General features: G+C 42.3%; 1 long non-coding RNA gene across 1 annotated transcript in view; it reads left to right on the top strand.

Annotated features, from left to right (window-relative positions):
• The window catches only part of LOC143998208 (uncharacterized), a 153,151-nt gene that overhangs the window by 61,614 nt on the left and 74,240 nt on the right, over nucleotides 1-17,297 (top strand). Inside the window, exon 3 of the long non-coding RNA XR_013277783.1 lies at nucleotides 4,454-4,566. This is a non-coding gene — a long non-coding RNA (uncharacterized LOC143998208). The remainder of the gene's footprint in view (nucleotides 1-4,453; nucleotides 4,567-17,297) is intronic.

Here is a 17,297-nt window from a genome sequence, read left to right as displayed (position 1 = left end):
TGGTTTGACCACCCTTTGCCTTCAAAACAGCATCCATTCTTCAATTCTTTTTGAAGGAACCCGGGAGAGGTAGGTTGTTCCAAACATCTTGGGGAACTAACCACAGATCTTCTGTGGATGTTGGCTGCTTCAAATTCTTCTGTTTCTTCATGTAATTCCAGACAGACTCGATGTTGAGATTGGGGCTTTGTGGGGGTCAAACCGTCACTTCCAGGACTTTTTGTTCTTCTTTATGCTGAAGATAAATCCGAAAAGCAGAAGTAAATCACAGCATTCAAAAAAAAAATCCTCTGCAAGTCAATGGCATAATGTGCTCGTATGCATCGCATGCTAGCACATTATGAAATACTTACCTTAGAATGAAGCCCCCCAGCGCCTCGCCAGCCCTGCCTCCCCAAAATCATCCAACACCAGCCACCACTGTTATGGCATGATACCAGTGGTATGAGGACAATATGAAACTGGCCATTTGGGGCCTCGGGATGTAGTCACATGCCTGTAAGGGGGTGACGGAACTGGTAGAGACCTGTTGGTCCAGCACTGGAAGGAGATATTCACACTGGAAGCAGCCAGTGACGTCAGTGGCTCATTACCTTCAGAACTCCATGCACAAGTAGAGTGTTCCCACGTGCATGCGCAGGAGTGACGTCATTGCGGTCCCAGCCACTCATACAGCGGGACCCTGTAAATCCGGAAGAAAGACCAGGGGAAGAAGGAAACCTTGTCAGCGCACCGTTGGGGGGCTTCATTCTAAGGTAAGTATTTCATAATGTGCTAGCATGCGCTGCATACTAGCACATTATGCCATTGGCTTGCAGAGGATTTTTTTTTTAAATGCTGTGATTTACTTCTGCTTTTCGATCTTCAGCATAAAGAAGAACAAAAAGTCCTGGAAGTGATAGTGAGGCCGGCAGGGCCGGACTGGGGGTAAAAACCAGCCCTGGAAAAATTTCATACCAGCCCCATAGCATTATTATACCAGTATAACCTCATTATTTTCTTGTTCATAAAAGGGAAAACCATGCATTTTAAAGCACATTTGAAAAGCGTATTATATAAGATCTAAGATAAGACAGATATGAAAGCACATAGGCCTAGGGATATATATACATATATATATATATATATATATATATATATATATATATATATATATATATATATATATATATATATATATATAAAATATATAATATAGATATATAAGGTAAGGTGTACTGATATAAGGGGGAAACCTGTATATCAGTGACCGCCCCCCCCCCAGACTGGCCTGTCACTGACCTCCTCTCAGGTTCACCATGCAGGGCTCAGTCAGTTAGCTCCAGAGGCTGTGGGCATGTTACAGGAGATGTGGCTCTGGTTTCCTATAGTCCTATAATCTCCTCTCCGCAGTCCACACAAGTCTGACTTCTCCCATGACCCCCATCCCGGCGGTGTTCCCACTGTTGACTCCTCTCTAGACTGCAGACATGATATAAAACAGGAGATGGTCAAAGGTTGCAGACATGATACAGGAGATGTCAGAGGCTGCAGGCATGGTACAAGAGTTGTCAGAGGCTGTGGGTATGATACAGGAGATGTTAGAGGCTGCGGGCATGGTACAGAAGATGTCAAGATGTCAGAGGCTGTGGGCATGTTACAGGAGATGTCAGAGGCTGTAGGCATGGTACAGGAGATGTCAGAGGCTGCAGGCATGGTACAGGAGATGTCAGAGGCTGCGTTCATGGTACAGGAGATGTCAGAGGTTGTGGGCATGGTACAGGAGATGTCAGAGGCTGTGGGCATGGTACAGAAGATGTCAAGATGGCAGAGGCTTCGGGCATGGTACAGGAGATGGTTAGAGATTGAGGACATGATTCTAAAGATGGTAAGATATGTAGACATGATACAGGAGATGGTCAGAGACTGCAGGCATGGTACAAGCGATCAATGCAGCCTCACCAGTGCCCATCAAATGAAACCTCGCTGTGCCCATGAATGCAGCCTGACCGTGCCCATCATTGCAGCCCTACCGTGCCCATTATTGCAGCCTCACCATGCCCATAATCTCAGACTTACCGTGCCCATAATCGCAGCCTCACTGCTCCCATAATGCAGTCTCACCGCGCCCATAATCGCAGCCTCACAATGCCCATAACGCAGTCTCACCGTGCCCATAATCGCAGCCTCACCATGACCATAATGCAGTCTCACAATGTCCATAACGCAGTCTCACGTGCCCATAATTGCAGCCTTACCGTGCCCATAATGCAGTCTCACCATGCCCATAATCGCAGCCTCACCATGCCCATAATTGCAGCCTCACCATGCCCATAATCTCAGCCTTACTGTGCCCATAATCACAGCCTCACCATGCTCATAATGCAGTCTCACCTCGCCCATAATCGCAGCCTTACCATGCCCATAACCACAGCCTCACCGTGCCCATAATCTCAAACTTACCGTCCCCATAATCACAGCCTCCCCATGCCCATAATCGCAGCCTCGCTGTGCCTATAATCCCAGCCTCACCATGCCCAAAATCCCAGCCTCACCGTGCCCATAATGCAGTCTCACTGTGCCTATAATCGCAGCCTCACCATGCCTATAATCGCAGCCTCACTGTGCCCATAATGCAGTCTCACCCTGCTCATAATCGCAGCCTCACCGTGCCCATAATCGCAGCCTCACCATGCCTATAATCTCAGCCTCACCGTGCCCATAATCTCAGCCTCACTGTGCTCATAATCACAGCCTCACCGGGCCCATAATGCAGTCTAACCGTGCCCATAATGCAGTCTCACCATGCCCATAATCTCAGCCTCACTGCAGTCAGTGCCTGTGCCTGGATTACACAGTCTGCGGACATCTCCCGCTGTGTGTCTTGGAGCTGAGTGTGAAAACTTTGGCCACTCTCCTCCTAGGTCAGCTCATTTGATAGACAGAACACTGCGTCTATCACATGAGCTGATCTAGGAGGAGGGCGGGACTTTTCTCACAGTGCCCCCAACGTTTTCACACTCCGCTCCAAGACACACAGTGGGAGATGCCCGCAGACAGTGTATGACATGTAGTGGAGAGCGGAGGAGGGAGCAGAGCAGAGCGCTGCTCTACGCTGCAGCCACAGCTTAATGCAGCCCCAGGGCATGCAGCGGTGTCCCGGTATCCCGGTAGGCCAGTCTGGCTCTGCCCTCCAGGTCCACACTCACCATAACGGGGAGCCCTCCAGCTGTCATGGCTCCCCTGGTGTCCAGCCCCATGGCTTCTGTCTTGACCCAGTCTTGTTTCCGGGTCTTTCTGTCCTTATTGGCCAGGAACCCGGAAGCCAATTCGCTGGTATCACAGCCCTCCCACCCTGTGATACCAGGGAATCGACTGATGGCTTCCCTGTGGCATGTGGCATGAAACAGTTTTCCACAAGCTCACCTTGCCCCCCATAGCTGTTTCTGTTTCAGTTAATGACTGCATTTCAACCTACATATGAAATGTATGATTATTAGCACCCACTTGGTATAATTGATTAATCATACTATAATCAGACTATAATCCTACAAAATCCCTGACTTTGTGCAAGTGAACAGAGTGTGCAAGAATTTATGATGATTTGAAGCCAAAGAGTAGTCACATCAAATAATAATCTAATTTCGATTTTTCTTCTGTTCGTTCATTTTGCATTGATAAAAATAAACAATTAAAATATATATTTTTGAAAGTATTCTTACTTTACAGCATTTCTTCACACTTGTCTAAAACAAATGCACAGTACTGTAGATGATAGTACTGTCTGCAGCAGTCTGATGATATCAGTTTAGCATAGGCTGGGGTTCAGTGATTGCATTTCACTGATAAACAGATTATTTTTGAAAAATGATACTGTTGCTGTACATTGTGCGTGTCAACAATCTGTTAATGCAGACTAGTAAAGTTACTGAAAGATCTTCTTTAATGCATTGATAATGGTAATGATACATACAAGAAATATTTATACCCTTAAAATCTTAACTATATTCCATATCCAAAAGGAATATTTTGAAGAAATTTTGAAAACCTACACTTTCCCCAAATACATACATTTAAAATTAATTGTTGTCACTTTTAATTTAGCATTGCGATCAGATTTCACTGGGAAATCTTTTATAGCTTCTATTTTAATATGGTGAAACATAGATGAAAAGTACTCAGGGTCAGCGGTCACTATTGTTAATATATGTAGTAAATTGGTTCCAGCTGAGTTACTGGCTATAAAATTTAACCTTTACTTAGCACAGAAATATATATGGCAAGCATGGATCTGGATTTCCGGCAATGCAATATGGGCCGGGTCATTTGTTTTTGTAGTTTGGGAGCTCAGTTGCACATTTTGTGGTTCTTTCTGACACAATTTTTTTTTTATTAGTATTAGAGCGCCATTATCAGCATTTTTCATTGTAATCATTGTACAAAATTGATGATGAATTACTATTACCTTTTGCAGAAATTCCTATCTACAGACAGAGCATGTGCCGGACCTGATTGGTGTGATCTGGTGTTTACAGTGCAAGGAATGGTGCTAGATGTGGCCATGGAGTCTCCACAAGGAACATTTAGGTACCTAGGAAATTTTGATTTTTTTAATGTGAAGGATGGAAGAGGCGATTTAGTTGGTCCTTACAGTGTACAGTTGTCCTTTACTAAAAATGTTTTTTTAAAAAGATAATGTCCAACTGCTTATAGATTTTCTAACAAGCCAAATGTCACTTATGAATAAATAGGAAATCTGCCACTTCAATTTTCCTAAATGGCTTATTCCTCACTCAAGCGTCAGATCAAAAATTGGGGATGGAATTGGGCCTTTTATGTTCACCTTAGTTGCCTTACCATGTGACCTTCATAATACCAGCCCATCCCCCCTATGGTATTGGGAATGTTTATCTCAGTGGTTGGTGCAATTTTTGTACAGTGAGTCTATGTCACACGGGCATCATAGTTAAGGGACTGATAGCCCACTTTTATTAGCAGGGGAAAAACCACAACAAAAGTCTATCCAAGATTCCCATGCAGGGGTTTCAATACCACTTGCTATTCAGGCTCTTTCTCAGCCTAGGTGACAGCACCTTGCTATTCAGCCCCACATAGCTCCAAAGAAATGCTGGTAGGTTAATTAGACCCCCGTCCAAAAAAAATGGCCATAATATGTGTATGTGTATGTCAATGTTGTAAGTGTGTCGGGACCCTACAGGTTAAAGGACCGCATAAAAGCTGCAGATGGACACCGGTGGCAAGAAAAGTGCCCTGAGGCGATTCAGTTCGCATAGGTAGCGCTATACAAGTCACTCCATTAATTCATTCACATGGGCTCTTGATTGGGTTTTAACAAGTATCTCCAGATTGCACTCACCAGAGACTTTTGGATTCTCCACCTCCCCTGGACTCACTGGCCTCTGCAGCTTCCTCCAGTCTCCTAGACCCTTTCTTGGTCTCCCAGACTCTGTGTCTTCCAGACTTCCCCAGTCCTTGGACCCAGAATCCCCCTCACACTGTTTGCAGTCTCCAACAGGCCCACCCACTTATGCTAACAGGGGTTTGTTTTCTGTTTCAATATTTTTATTGAAAAATATTCCAAGAATAGGATCCACAACGCAGATGGTGCATATCAAAACATTAAGAACAGGTCTAAAAAGGGAAATCAAATATTATACCACCAGCTACTCCCGACCCAAGAGGATGCCAAATAAAGTAGGAATTCAACATAAAGAAAAGGGTCTTAGGGAGCAAACAGCCAAACCTCCCCCCAGGGAAAAACAGTAGAACCCAAAGCTTCGCCACCACCCACCAGCATGCCGGAATGGGCTGTGAATAAACAAAATGCTCAACCACAATTGGTAGTAACATAACTAGATAAAAAGGGGAAGTGAAAATCCAAGAAAAAAAGGGGGGGGGGAAGAGGAAATAAAAGGAAGAAAGACAAAGAAAAGGAATGAAAGAAGGGAAGCATGGGAAAAACAATGAGACAAAGCAAAAGGAAAAGGACTGTCCAAATGCCCGCCTCCACCACCCACAATCAGCCAGAAGTTGGAGATACTTAATCCAAGGATCCCAAACATGGTCAAACTTAGCAGTTTTACCTGTAAAATACTGACCAACTTTTCGTTGAGCATGATTCATGACAGTTTATTTTTCATACCAGCTAAATCTACCACTGGTTTCTTCCAAGCGGTCGCTATAGCGATTTTCGCCACGAGAAACATAAAGTGGATTAAAGTTTGAACGTGCTTGGGAATATCAACAACAGGCTAGAAGAGCAACCTTAGGGCTTTTAACTATATTCACCATGGTCACAAAATAGATCAGGGAGTAAACTCTAATCCAAAACTGGCAAACCTTGGCACAGGTCCACCATACATGAAACAGTGTACCAGGTTGACCACATCCCAAAAAATACACAGAGAGGAAGCCCCCTGATACATTTTTGAGAGGCGGTCAGGCACCAGGTACCATCTAGAAAGCACCTTATATCCTCTCTCCATCAGGGCTGTGTTCATGATACCCTTGTATATACGAGGAGACCACTTTCACCAGGCGCTCAAATCAATCTTCTCCCCTAAGTCCTGCTCCCATGCCACCATATACAGCAATTTTGTAGACGTGTAAACAAACAATTTGTACAGCATCGTGATGCCCACCTTCTGGGCAACCCCATGGAAAAAAGCCAGGGTTTTGTTTTCAACCACCTACTGCTCTCACCAGCCCATTGTTTTAAGAGGTGTGTGTACCTGGGCACACACCATGCTGGTTGTCCACAACACCTGGACACTGGGTTGTAGATTCAATTCCACCCAAGACTCCAAAGCCCCATCCGAATTACCAAGATGTGGAGAAAGCTGAAAAAGCACTATTATCCACCTAAAACGTATGCTCTGTAGCCCTGCAGTCAGCAGGCATGCAAACTCTTTTTCTTGGCTATCTCTATAGTGACAGAGCCTCATCCTCTCACGCCCCATATAACCCTTGGACAGTGCGATGCCCTACCACTGTGAAAATGTAAGGGAAATTGACAGAGAGTTCGCAAATATGCAGAGCGTGAGACTCCAAAATGTCAATTCTGAGAAGAGAAAGGTGTTTTTTTTTTGTCAGGTTTTATTATTCCCAGATCAGGGTCTGGAGCTCGGAGACTTCAAAGTAGCTTGGTTGGGAAGAAGTCTCCAACCCAGTGTCCAGGTTTTGTCAACCACCAGCAGGGTATGCGTCCAGGTGCATGCAGCCCTTATAATCAAGGCTGGGCATAGCTCAGGGCCCCACCTGAGAGACTAGAAGTCTCCTTTCCTCAGGAGTCAGGGAGGCTGCAAGGGGCAGCCAGAGAGTCAGAGAGTGTATGTCTGCAGAGTGCAGGTGGTGACAGAGCAAGGGAGAGCTGCAAGTGAGCAGGGGTGTCAGGAGCAGGGACATGCGATGATGTCAGTGGCCGGTGAGGCATTGGCTAGTATCAGAATCAGATACACACAGGTTACATACGCTGCAAATGTTAGAGCGAGAGCAATAATTCTAGCACTAGACCACCACCTGTAACTCTAAACATGTCATCTGTAAAAAATAATTTAAAGCGTCGCCTATGATATTTGGCGCCATTCCACGAGTGTGTCTAATTTTAAAGTGTGACATGTTAAGTATCTATTTACTCGGCGTAACATCATCTTTCACATTATAAAAAAAAAATTTGGGTTATCTTTAGTGTTTTTTTATATTCATTCTTTTTTTAAGGCATTTGAAAAATTGCTGCACAAATACGGTGTAACATAAAAAGTTGCAATGACCACCAGTTTATTCTCTGAGTGTCTGCTAAAACTCTCTCTCTCTCTCTCTCTCTCTCTCTCTCTCTCTCTCTCTATATATATATATATATATATATATATATATATATATATATATATATATATATATATATATATATATATATATATATATATATATATATATATATTTTTATATTTTGAGTAATTTTCTAGCACAAAAATTATGATTATTACATGTAGGAGAGAAGTGTCAGAATTGGCCTGGGTGGCAAGGGGTTAATTGCCATAAGTAATGTACAAATATATATTGTTTTTAACCAGTTCCCGACCGGCACACGCCGATGTACGTCGGCAGAATGGCACGGGCAGGCAAACTGGAGTACCAGTACATCCAGTTGAAATTGCTGCCCCCTGCCATTGCGTGCGTGCCGCCGGTCGGGACCCCCGTGAGTCCGGTTGCGGGTCCCGCGGACTCGTTCGCCGCGGGGATTCCCGTGATCGTCTCACGGGGAGGCTGAACGGGGAGATGCCGATGTAAACAGCATATTCCCATTCTGCCTAGCAACAAGTGACACTGATCTCTGCTCCCTGTGATTGGAGCAGAGATTAGTGTTCACTAGCACACAGCCCAGCCCCCCACAGTTAGTAACTCACCCCTAGGACACACTTAACCCCTACACTGCCACCCCCTGGTTAACCCCTTCACTGCCAGTGTCATTTACACAGGAATCAGTGCATTTGTATAGCACTGATTGCTGTATAAATGACAATGTGTCCGCTATAATGTCGCAGTCACAATAAAAATCGCTGATCGCCGCCATTACTAGTAAAAAAAAAAATATTAATAAAAATGCCATAAAACTATCCCCTATTTTGTAAACGCTCTAAATTTTGTGCAACCCAATCAATAATTGCTTATTGCGATTTTTTATTTTTTTTTACCAAAAATATGTAGAAGAATAGATAATGGCCTAAACTAAGGAAAAAAAATGTTTTTTTATATATTTTTGGGGGATATTTATTATAGCAAAAAGTTAAAAATTATGTGTTTTTTTTCAAAATTGCCGCTCTATTTTTGTTTATAGCGCAAAAAATAAATACCACCAAAAGAAAGCTCTATTTGTGGGAAAAAAAGGAAGTCAATTTTGTTTGGGAGCCACGTCACACGACAGCGCAATTGTCAGTTAAAGCGATGCAGTGCCGAATTGCAAAGAGTAGTCTGCTCTTAAGCCAGCAAAATGTTCCGGTCTGAAAGTGGTTAAGGTAATTTACTATATTTTCAAATACTGTACTCAAGCAGATGGCTTAACGGACAAATTACTGAAGTTTGAAGTTATAATTTCCAACCAGTAATTTCACAGTAAATAGATAAATAATAAATTATTATGTTATAACATATAGCATAATAATATATGATTTAGCAATACCTTTTCAACAGCAGCAGATTCTCGTTCTCCCTCTTAACTGTGTGAGAAAAACATGGGATTATGGGTAAATCCTATACCCATAAACATGTTTTTTCCTTGTAGTTAAGAGGGCTGGGCTGGAAGGGAGCAATTGTCTTTTAGACACATGCCCCTTCTATGACACTCCAGTGAGAGGCGTGCTTCCACTGCAGCAATTTTATTGGACAGCTGGGGATAATGGTACTTTACCATTGGTCCAAGACTCCAAGCTTTCCATTGAGCTCAGTGCCTCTAACAAGAAATGAGGAGATGCACTGTTAGCTCATCCTTTCAGTCTGCTGCAAACAGAGTGTGCCAGCTTGTATTTAAAGTGGCTGCTCTATATGTAGCTTCTGACAGGCTGCACAAGGAGCCCCGTATCTCTGGAACCATAGGTTGTAGGAGCCCCAGATTTGGGGTCTCTGTGACCTAAGGTCACCGAGCTACAACCCTTGATTTTTAAAATGCAGTTTGGACTGGTATAACTCATTGGAAAATGCATCTACCACATGAAGATAATAACCACGCTGTTTTATTTGCTTGTGTCTTGCAAAGTCAGGGCATGCAGTTTTACTAATGTCTTCAGCCAAGAAAAAATAATATAATATTAATGGCCACATAAAATTTAAGCAGAACTTTTAAATCCCAACTGAACTGTTAGCTTTAATCAGCTAAAAAAACAAACAGCCGCAATCTGAGTAGAAAAACTTGTCCCCTGTCACCATGTTTCCTCTGTGTGGAAGAAGTGGTCTCTCGTCTCTGCAGATGTCTAATGTGCTCCCTGCTGAGTTAGACCTATAGCTCCTCAACCAATAAGGCTCATGCTTTTTTCGCTGATACGAGAGCTCTCATTCTGACTTGGCGGGGGTGTTTCACACATCTGCAGAGGCTACTGCTTCCACACAGAGAACTAGGGTTCCTCTCTAAAGAATGCTGGGCATTCAATTCAGACTGTTGCTGCATTTTAAAGAGACAGAACTTGCATGGCTTTTGGTTTGACATACCTGGAAACAGTTTTGCTGATTTAAAAAGTTCAGTTGGGCTTTAATAATCTGTCTGGGAAATTCATATCCATACGGGGATCAGTGTTAACAACCGTCAGTATTTTTACTGGCAGATATTAAAAAAACATGCATTTTTCTCCTGCCAGTAAATGCCAGTGATAGGAAAAGGTTGCCAATAAAAGTTATGGCTGCCTGGCGCTGCATGGGGGCTAAGGGAACTCTCATACACATATACTGGGAATGCCTGCAGATTGCTCCCTTCTGGAACTCAGTCCAGTAGTTACTGGCCCGTCTTCTTGAGAAGCCGGTCCCCGCCACCCCCGGATTTTTTCTACTGGGCCTCTCGCCGCTGAGAGCCCCAGTCCCACATAGAAATTGGCCTGACACATCCTCACAGCGGCACACTGCCTGGTGGCGCTGAATTGGAAACGTCGCTCCCCTCCCTCTACTGAGGCTCTTTACACTAGGATCAAAGATGTTGAATTGATGAAAAAGATGACAGCGAGAATACAAGACAGACTGGATGCCCACGATAAGGTCCGGGAGCTGTGGCACCGCTGGGAGGACCAACACGATCCAGAGACTGGCCCAGCCTGACGACGACCCACCCCTTTCTCTCTTCCCTTTTCTCTTACTAAGAGTCCTCTTGTGACTCCTATATACAAGTTACAATGTTTGGTTGATACTAATCCTCATGCAACTGCAAAGTTATGATAATATAAGATGAAAGACCACGGCTACCTGAAGGTTAGAAACCACAAGGTTAGAAAGGCAGTAAGAAAGGCCATGCTGTATAGGAAAAACTATTGTTTTCATGTTTTGATAACTAAGCATTGCAAGTGTACCTGACAAAAACTATCAATAAAATTGTTATTGTAAAAAAATAATGGCTGCCACTTCTAGAGGGTGCAGTGGTCAATTCTTTGCAAACCCCTGCAAAATCTCTATTATGTAGAGGCCCTCACACCCCTTATCCTTTAACGCCTTCCATGATTACTACTCTAAGGGCTTGGAGGGATGACCTTGAGTGTGAACGGTACTCAAAGTTGTTAGTGTCTCTGAACGTTCCCCTGTGGCGCAATCCTTCTCTGCCCCACTTTTATATTTTACTAAAGCCACAAGCTTGGACCAAATACAACATAAAGCTGACCTCTCAAATCAACTCCAATCAATCATTGATTCCATTCACCCAACTTCCTTCCAATTAAAATGTCCCTGCACACCACCAGTTTCATTATTTACTACTCTCCCATGCTTTCCAATGCCAGTTCTCACAAGTCCCCCCAATGCTTGTCCAATCTGCTTTTGAACAGGTTCCCTAAACAGACTGTGTGGAAAAACCCACCTTGCACTCATACTCCTACCCGGTAATCGTATCACTACCTACTTTGGAGGGACTCAGGGCCCAATGGCTTCAGGACATACCGAACCTAGATAATGATGATTGGGAAGATATTTGGGATCTCCCCTTCTGAACCTTGGTCTCTTTACATGACAATTTAAAATTGTCCACCGGTGTATTTTTTACTCCAGGAATGCTGGTGGTGTGGGAGGGCATCAGATGATTTTTCCTCACATTTTCTAGACATGTCCCACTATCACTGAATACCGGGAGGAAGTACTGTCTAAGTGTCTATGATAAACCATTTATCATCTGTTATCGTACCATCTTCCATCCATGTCTGTATGTCTGCTAGGCCTGATTGAAAACATATCTACAGTGGCAGAACACACCACTGTTGGTTTACTGCTCTTTTATGCTAGAAAAGCTATAACATTATATTGGAAAAAAAACACTCCTCCATCTATTACATTTTGTAAATTATTGGTGAATAATAGCTTACTGCTGTATATATGAACACACATATGAACAAGGTATGGTCTAAATGGCTAGCTGAACCCTCTACTGCTTCCGTTATGCCCACAGAGTGATACCTGACATTTTTTTTTTGTAGCTGTGTGAGTGACATCCCTTCTCTTTAGTGCACATCTGCCTAAATTATGCCTTTTAATTGTTCTAGGGGTTATTTAATATATTGTTGTGAGACGCACCTTTAAATATGCAGATGTAGCCCTCTTATTTCAATTGTGGTTTACTATATACTCATGTAATTTCCAATAAACAGACTAAAAATAAATATGGCTGCAACGCAAGACCATCCGAATGCCTGCTGCAGTGTGGCACTGGTGGGGAAGGGTCTGGTGAAGGTGGTGCCTAAGCAGGTTGTGCAATGTCCTGATGCAAGGGAGCTGAGCAGAGCAGCCAGAGCCTTGTGTGTGGGTCTGCAGGACAGGAGCAAGGCAAGCCAGGCATGGGACTGTCAGTGCTGTCTGGACTGGAGGGGATGGAAGGGACTACCTGGCGTGGAGAGAGACTGTCATTGTGACTCAGAAGGGGGTGTGCCTTGTCGGCGAGGTGTCATCAGCATCTGTGCTGCTGCACACTGCTACTGCTGTCAATGTACGAGTGATTTCATGTGTGTGCCTGACCATTCTAAATTTCTTGCCCTTCTGAGCTGAATCCTGTCCCTGAGATACTTACTTACTATCTCCCTTAAATCACATTGCTAATTGCATAATGTATGTATTATACTGTTTGTAGCCTAAATACTGAAATTTGCACTTAAAACTGTAATTTTGTAACTTTTGCAAATTCCAGTAAAAACTTGGCTATGCCATTAAATTTTGGTTGTCATGTCAGTAAATTTCAATCTGGTAGGTTGGCAACACTGCAGGGGACACAGTGTACATGCCCACATTCTGGCATTGCTTGAGCACACCAGGTAAAGCCACACTGCTATAGCCTATCCCAGTGATTCTCAACTAGGGTTCCTACAGAGATTGCTAGGGGTTCCCTCAGCATTGGGCCATTTCTACCTCTCAGATAAGTTCCCACTGACACCTTTGATCTTTTTAGCTATCTGTAAGGAGGTAATACTTTCCAATGACCACAAGTGAAGTGAATGTGACCATTCTTCCCACTGACTATCACACTAATGTATCAGAGTTGTAGATTTCTCATTTTTAGCAGGGGTTCCCCAAGACTGGCAAACTATTTCAAGGGTTCCTCTGTGTTGAAAAGGTTGAGAAAAGCTGGTCTATCCTTTGATTACTAGTAAGCCCATGTACTGAGAATATAGAACGCTAAACCTATGTTCTGCAGACAAAGAATTCCAAGCTTGACCCATTCCTCCCCTCGGATATATAATAATCGACAACCTGCTTCATTCAGAAGATAACCGGAAAAGTCAAAAACAGCAGAGAAAAAAAAAATATATACTCCCACTCCCACTTAGTGACACCAGTATTCCAAAGGTTGATTCAATCAACAACTATCACAAGGCTACCCACATTATCTCTCCACACCCATCCTGGAAGGTGACCTCTCATTACGTGGGTCGATGTTATTTAATAGTTTAAAAGAAAAAGAACTTATTGTGTAACTTTGGCTGAATTCCCTGTGTACCGAGAATGAGAAAATATTGTAAAATGACTAAATATCTAGACGTTTTTTTAGGAGTTGTAGGACTGCGAGTGGGTGACTCCCAGTAGACTCATGAAGAAGAGAACTACAAAAGCATTAATTTATGATTGTGACCAACCTTAAACAAGTCATGGCTGATTCAAATAAAACATAAGCCAAAAACCTTATAAAACCAGCTTATAAAGAAGATAAGATCCTTGAAGATGGAGGTTTGTAAATTGGAAGGCAGCGTGTAGGTGGCTGGAGTATCATGAGAACACGTAGGAAGAAAAATTCATTGTTGTTTTGCAGTAAATTTAAACGGGTCAATTTGAAAGAAAAATACATTTTAATTATTGACAGATGTTGGAGAGTTAAACCATCTAGAAATCTTTTTTATATATTTCTAGGGTAGTTTGTTGGTGGTGATGATGATTTTTTCAAATGAGTTCCCAAATTTGTGCATTTAACCACTTCAGCCCCAGACCATTTTGCTGGCTTAAGACCCAGACCACTTTTTGCGATTTGGCACTCCGTCGTTTTAACTGACAATTGCGCGGTCATGCGACGTAGCTCCCAAACAAAATTGACGTCCTTTTTTTCCCAAAATAGAGCTTTCTTTTGGTGGTATTTGATCACCCCTGCGGTTTTTATTTTTTGCGCTATAAACAAAAATCGAGAGCGACAATTTTGAAAAAAAAGCATTATTTTTTACTTTTTGTTATAATAAATATCCCCCAAAAATATATAAAAAACATTTTTTTCCCTCAGTTTAGGCCGATACGTATTCTTCTACATATTTTTGGTAAAAAAATAGCAATAAGCGATTATTGATTGGTTTGAGCAAAAGTTATAGCGTTTACAAAATAGGGGATAGTTTTATGGCATTTTTATTAATAATATTCTTTTCCTAGTAATGGCGTGATCAGCGATTTTTATTGTGACTGTGATATTATGGTGGACACTTTTGACACATTTTTGGGACCATTGTCATTTATACAGCAATCACTGCTATAGAAATGCAGTGATTCCTGTGTAAATTACACTGGCAGTGAAGGGGTTAACCAGTGGGTGGCAGTGTAGGGGTTAAGCGTTCCTAGGGGTGTGTTACTAACTGTTGGGGGCTGGGCTTTCTTTTAGTGAACACTGATCTCTGCTCCAATCACATGGAACAGAGATCAGCCTCACTTGTTGCTAGGCAGAACTGGGAGATGCTGTTTACAACGGCATCTCCTAGTTCAGCCGCCCCGTGAGACGATCAAGGGTATGACCGCGGCGATCGAGTCCACGGCACCCGCGACCGGACTCACGGGTGTCTCGACCAGCACGCGAGCTCGCCGCCGGCGGCGCACTCGCGAGGGCAGGGCGGCATGTTTAAAGGGACGTACAGGTACGCCCGTTTGCCTGCCCATGCCATTCTGCCGACGTACATTGGCGTGCGCCAGTCAGGAAGTGGTTAATAAATGTTACAAATAAATAAAATGTTGTACATTATGAAGAATGTAGCGGGAGGGAATAGGAACATGCCTTTTGCAGGAAGACCAATAAGAATTCAAAGTTGATAGGTTGAGAGTTGGGATTTCTAATAGGACAGATACAAGAATCACAATGAGATTTAAACCAAGTTTGAGGAGACATTAATATAATAAATATATTATATTTTAAATAAATATAATCAATAAATGGTGTATTACATGCCATTCATACTTACTCAGTCACTATGGCATTTATTTTTTGTATTCTGCAAAAAACCTGGTTGAACCTGCTGTTCTGTCTCCTCCTCCTGTCCAAGTCCCCAATTCAGCTACTATAGAGTGACGCATGTGTAGGCTTATACACAGTGGTAAATGACAGCCCATGCCCTTCCTGCTCCTCCTCCATGTCCACTAATCAGCTAAACACAATGGGGGGTGGGATAATACATGTAGCTTGATGGAGGCTTCATCTCCCTCTTATTCTAAGAAACAGGATGGAGGGGCGTGACAAAGCCTGTGACTAGCAGAAATTTGCTCATGCCATGTCATTTCTACAAAATAATAAAGATTTTAAAAAAATGTATATATATATATATATATATATATATATATATATATATATATATATATATTTATATATATATATATATATATATATACCGTATATATATATATATATATATATATATATATATATATTTGTATGACAATTTAAAACGACTTATTAAAACTAATTATTTATTTTTACTCTGTATCTGTATATAAGGCTGTTTTTTTTGAACATGTGATCAGCAGCAAAAGACTAGAAGCTCCTCTTGCTTATGTTTCCCGACAGACTGGGAAAGAGCTGAGTCACGTGACAGCAATATATTGATGAGGAAAAAGGTACTAGGTGTTTTTTTTTTTTTTATTAAAATGATTACAGTGCCATCAACCATATACAGAAATCGAAGGTAAATAGAAGGGACAATGTAAATTAAACAGTGTGTGTTTTTTTTCACAAAAAAACTGTGTGTTTAGTATCAATTTAAGGTTGTTAAAATGCTGCCAGGACCCTATGACAGGGATCTCCAGATGCCAGAACTTGGCATCCATTTTTTCCAGATACCCGAAGAGACCAATATTTTATATGCAAATCCCAATTAGCTCTCAACTTTAGATTCTAGTAAGGGGGTGTACAGATCTAAGTCAAACACTCCGTTGGTTTAACTGGATGGACTTGGTGTCTTTTTTTCAACCAGATTAAATAAGTAAGCAATAAATAACTCAGTTGGGGCCCATAAGGTAACCACAAGTTAAGTAGATTGCACCAAATAATTGGATCCTCATAAGATGAATGTCATCATGTTTCCTTTCCTAATTTTCAAGCCCTCAAACTTGACTTCACAACAAACAGTCCATTAGAAACAATTTTCACATAAAGAATATATATTAATATTATTTAAATATTAATTACTGCGGTACTGAAAGGTTCAAACCCAAGGTTGAAGGGTTCAGAGAAGGAATGTCTGTTGGGTCAGTTAGTTGAACCTGGGCTGCTCAACTTGTGAAGGCTGAACTGTTTTTGCATGGAAAGTTGTGAACAGGCTGAGGAGAATAGAGAAAGCTAGACAGAAAGATTCAATCACTTAATGTATTTATAGGAGATAAGCATTTAAGACACTCCCAAAGTACAGTACTACATTAGGGTAACAGCCAAGAAGACATGGTTACATGGATCCCAAATTGCATGGGTTGTATTGTACTACTTGGCTAAGGCTTTAGAATGTGAACACATGATCTCATGACTTTGTATGAGATTCTCCCTACCCAACACACAGATTGACTACAAGTGTCAAGACCCAAGTCTGACACTTGTCTCTTTATGCTAAGCAACTTGAGATGCTAGATAGCACCCTGTCTGACCTACTGGACAGTCCCACCTTGTGCCTTGTTTATGCTTAACCTTGAACTAATTGCTCCTCCCATGAACTTCCTTTTTAAGCCACACCTTGCACTTCCCATTTGCCAGATTATTGTGCTCTCCAGTCAATATCTTGCTCGTGTCACTTCTACTGCTGTCCATATCTTTGCTACCACTTGTTACCGACTTTTGGCTTGTCCCTCAACTGCACTTCTGCTTAATACCAACCTACGACCACTTGTTACCAAACTTTGGCTTG

Source organism: Lithobates pipiens, unplaced genomic scaffold (assembly GCF_037356315.1).
Source record: "Lithobates pipiens isolate NorthernLeopardFrog02 unplaced genomic scaffold, aLitPip1_a1.2 Scaffold_19, whole genome shotgun sequence".
Classification (NCBI taxonomy): Eukaryota; Metazoa; Chordata; class Amphibia; order Anura; family Ranidae; genus Lithobates; species Lithobates pipiens.
This window is presented reverse-complemented; position numbering and strand designations above follow the sequence as displayed.